The sequence below is a fragment of the Penaeus vannamei genome, chromosome 17 (genome assembly GCF_042767895.1).
Source record: "Penaeus vannamei isolate JL-2024 chromosome 17, ASM4276789v1, whole genome shotgun sequence".
Classification (NCBI taxonomy): domain Eukaryota; kingdom Metazoa; phylum Arthropoda; class Malacostraca; order Decapoda; family Penaeidae; genus Penaeus; species Penaeus vannamei.
The window spans coordinates 4,369,041-4,374,040 of record NC_091565.1 but is presented as its reverse complement, the minus strand read 5'-3'; the positions used below and the strand labels follow the sequence as shown (position 1 = coordinate 4,374,040).

The window sequence follows — 5,000 nt, the reverse complement described above, 5'->3', positions numbered from 1 at the left end:
ATTGTAATTAGGGTGGTTGTGGTAATTAGGGTAATTAGGATGGTTATGGTTGTGGTAATTAGGGTAATTAGGGTGGTTATGGTTGTGGTAATTAGGGTAATTAGGATTGTTGAAATTAGGGTGGTTATGGTTGTGGTAATTAGGGTAATTAGGGTGGTTATGGTTGTGGTAATTAGGGTAATTAGGGTGGTTATGGTTGTGGCAATTAGGGTAATTAGGATTGTTGAAATTAGGGTGGTTATGGTTGTGGTAATTAGAGTAATGATGATTGTGGTAATTAGGGTGGTTATGGTTATGGTAATTAGGGTAATTGGGATTGTTGCAAATAGGGAAATCATGGCTGTGGTAAGTAGAGTAATTATGATTATTGAAATTAATGTTATTATGGTTATGGTAATTAGAGTAATTATGATTATTGTAATTAGTGAGATTATAGTTATGGTAATTAGGGTAATTATGGTTATTGCAATTAGTAATTATGATTATAGTATCTACAGTAATTATTATCATAGCAATTAGGATAATTATGTTAATTGTAATTAGAATAATTGTGATTATAGTATTAGAGTAATTATGATTATGGCAATTAGAGTAATTATGATTAAAGTAAGTATGATTATGGTAGTTGAATAATTATGATTATGGTAATTTGAGTGATTATGATTAAAGTGTGATTATGGTTTAATGTAAAACGAAATCAACCTTAAATGAAAGCAATGCGACACACCAAATGATTATTGATAAATACCAAAAAAAAATCGATTACAACTAAACGCTAATAATGAAAAAAATGGGAAAGAAAGGAATGAGAGGCGAGACTAAAGAAAAGTTATCTATATAGAAGTTCCTCCTAAATCCATTTTTACGTTAAATTCCTACTGCTTTTTCTTATTCTTCTTTTTTCTTTTTTTCTTCTTTTTATTTTTCTTTCTTTTACTTTTATTTTTATTTTTCTTTCTTTTACTTTTTCTTTTTTCTTTCTTTAATTTTTTTCTTTCTTTTTTCTTTTTTCTTCTTTACAACCTCGCCTGTCTGTCTATCTGCCGTTACAAATGAGGCTTTAAAATGCCTTCACGCTAACCCCCAACACGCGGTACGTCACCCGTGAAACTCTACGGACGGCGCGCCTCGTTTCACTTACGAAATTAACTTGACGCTTTTGCTGCGAGTTCTATATCATGGAAAGAAAACTGGAATGTTATTTTTACCGCAGATTTTTTTACTTTTTCAGTCCTAAGTGACGTATGTAGATAGATATATTGGTTGAAGAGAATGAAAGGCAAATGCGTAGATAGATAGGATAGATAGATAAGTGAATATTCATAGACAGACAGATATCAGTAAGAAATCTTTCCTCCTGTGTTCGGCTTCTTCCGTCGCTGTAAGGGTACGTACTCGCACATGCATATACGCACGTGAGTATACTTACTCGAGTATGGGATGTATGTGTTTGTGTACGTAGAAAAATGAATGAATAAACAAATGTACACATACACACGCACGCACACACACACATATATAAATATATGTGTGTGTATACATATACACGCATATGCATACACACACACATACACACACATACACACACACACACACATACACACACACACACACACATATATATATATACATATATATATATATATATATATATATATATATATATATATATATATATATATATATGTGTGTGTGTGTGTGTGTGTGTGTGTGTGTGTGTGCGCGCGTGGAGGGCATGTTTGAAGATATGATCGTCAATACTTTTTCTTTGTGAATGTCTGGACATTTACGTACGTGCGTGAGAAGATAATGTCATGCTAAAGGATAAGTTCACGATTTTTTTTTTTTTTTTTTGTATGTGTGTGTGTGTGCGCGCGTGTGTGGGTGTGCGTGTGTACCTCATTATCTCCTTTATCTCTCCCACTTTCCTTCCTCCGGGACTTCGTTGACCTTACCAATATCCGACCTTTTAACCTTCATTGAAAAAGGTTATTCTGGTTACACTGTCTACTGACCCCACTTCCGACTGCGTGGCCGGGAGGGAACGGAAGGAAATAGGGAAATTAATAAAGATGGAGGAAGGGCAGAGGAATAAACGAGGGGAGAACAAAGCCATGGAACGAAGGGGAATATACGAGGTGGGAGAAGAATACGTTTGGTGGATGACAAAATACAAAATTGCTTAATTTCTGAGGGTAAGGGAGATACAGAAAAAGGGGAGATAGGACATAGAGAGGATAAATGAGGGGAAATAATACTTAGAGAGGGTAAGAGAAGGGGAGACAGGGCACAAAGAAGATAAAAGGAGGGGAGACAAGACTTATAGAATGAGAGGAAAGACGAAAAAGACCATAGAGAGATAAAACGTAATTAAGGGAAAGAATGGGAAATAATATTCAGAGAAGGGAAGAGAAAGAGTGGCTGGACATAGAGAAGGGAAAAGGGAGATGGGACATAGAGGAAAGAAGGGGTGATATGATATAGGGGGGAAAAGTGGAAGCAGAACTTAAGAGAAGGGGAAGGGAAAGGAAATAGGACTTATAGAAATGGAAGGAAGGCGAGATAGGACTCAGAAAGGGGGGAAGAAAGAGAGATGGGACTCAGGAGGGGAAAGAAGGGGAAATAGGATAGAGAGGGGGAAGAGAAAGAGATAGGACAGAGAAGGAAAAGAAGGAGAGATAGGACAGAGAGGGGAATAGAAAAGGAAATAGGACAGGGAGAGGAAAGGAAGGGGAAGGAAATAGGACAGGGAGAGGAAAGGAAGGGGGGATTGGACAGAGAGGGGAAAAGAAGGAGAGATAAGACAGAGAGAGGAATAGAAGGGGAAATAAGACAGAGAAGGAAAAGAAGGGGAGATAGGACAGAGAGGGGAAAAGAAGGAGAGATAAGACAGAGAGAGGAATAGAAGGGGAAATAAGACAGAGAAGGAAAAGAAGGGGAGATACGACAGAGAGGGGAAAAGAAGGGGAGACTGGATTTAAGAGAGGGGAAAAGAAGGTAGGAATTTCACAGAGAATGAGAATATGAGTAACATGAAAGAGGGGAGAGAGAGATGAGACGACAGATAGATAAAATGAGCGGATTGTACCAAGAAAAGAGAGAAGAGAGAGTAATCTTTGGATGGAGGGAGAAAGAGCGAGAAGAAAGGAGACAGAGGCAAAATAGAAGAATAAGGAGGCGAGGAATTAAGAAAAAGAAGAAGACACCATAACGCAAAACACAGATAATCGGTAAAAATAATAATAATGTGAGAAAATACATAAAAATATAACCCTGATATAGCTCGTCAAACCACCCTCCCTCTCTCCCTTAACCCCATCACCCCCCCTCCCTCTCCCTTTCCCGTCCCTCCCCCCCCCCTTCTGTTATCTCACGCAATCACCCCCTCACACAGGCGGCAACACAAAGGAGCGTTCATTAGCACTTATATAAGTACAGGAACCATCTGTTAGCACATAACTGCAAGAAATATCACTCACATTTTTTCTATTAAGTAGAAAAAAGTTGAGGTTATATTAGTTTTTTTATTGGAATGTCATATTTTTCATGAAAACATATTTATAAGATAGATATATGCAGAAATACTGCACATACCTACAAATGTGATTGTACAGACATACACATATATATACGTGTGTACGTATGTATGTTTGCATGTATATGTACGTGTGTGTCTATGTTCGTATGTATGTATCCATGTATATGTGTGTCCATGTACGTATATATTCATGTATAGGTGCGTGTGTGTCTGCGTGCATATGTATTAATTCTGTATTCATGTATATGTGCGTTTGTGTCTACGTGCGTATGTATTCATGTACATATGTGCGTGTCTACATACGTATGTATTCATGTATATGTGCATATGTGTGTGTACGTTCGTATGCATTCATGTATATGTCCGTGTGTGTACGTGCATATGTATTCATATATATATATATATATATATATATATATATATATATATATATATATATATATATATATATATATATATATATATATATATGTATGTATATGCTTGTGCACGTACGTATGTATTCATATATATGTGCGTGTGTGTGTACCTACTTATGTATTCATGTGTGTGCATGTGTGTGTACTTACTTATGCATTCATGTATTTATGTGTGTGTGTGTATACTTATGTATTCATGTATATGTCCGTGTGTGTACGTGCATATGTATTCATATATATGTATATGCTTGTGTACGTATGTATCTATTCATATATGTGTGCGTGTGTGTGTACCTACTTATGTATTCCTGTGTGTGCGTGTGCGTGTGTGTTTATCAAGAGAGTAAGGACCCAGGTAAACAAAGACGATCGATAAAGGGTTACACAACGCGGGCTAACACACTCCACTTCAGCTGGGTTAAACCTTATTCATTTCCTACCATGAACCGTATCCATGTTGACAAGTGTAGGAAAGGTATGAATGAGACTGGGTATCTTCACAATACAAGAGGTATGAATGACACTGGGTATCTTCACAATACAAGAGGTGTATTTGACCGGTTTCGATTACTTTTTCGCTAGATTCATCAGATGAAGACGTAATCGAAACCGGTCAAATACATCTCTTGTATTGTGAAGATATCCAGTCTCATTCATACCTTTTCTACATTTCCTACGATACCTGCAATGGATATCAATTTAGGCAACGTAACAGATATGAGTTTCAATGTCCATTTTTTGGCGCTCTCTACAAAGGGAAGAGTGTCATGGTTCCTTAATATATTGCGCTATGAATTTCTTTGGCAATCTACGAAAAAGTTTCTAAAGGTCGAGATGTCCTTATTTTGGCTAAAGCTTTTTGAGTGATCCTTAGAATTTTAATTTTGTAATGCGCGTATTCGTTCTGCTGTATTAGCTAGGTTTTATTTATTTATTTCTATCTTTCTCTCCCTCTCTTTCTCTCTCGCTCTCGCTCTTTCTCTCTCTCTCTCGCTCTTTCTCTCTCTCTCTCGCTCTTTCTCTCTCTCTCTCTCTCTCTCTCT

General features: G+C 36.9%; 1 protein-coding gene across 1 annotated transcript in view; it reads right to left on the bottom strand.

The window, feature by feature from the left end:
* LOC113826509 (parkin coregulated gene protein homolog) overlaps positions 1 to 5,000 on the bottom strand; it is a 33,966-nt gene that overhangs the window by 1,958 nt on the left and 27,008 nt on the right. The window lies entirely within an intron of this gene.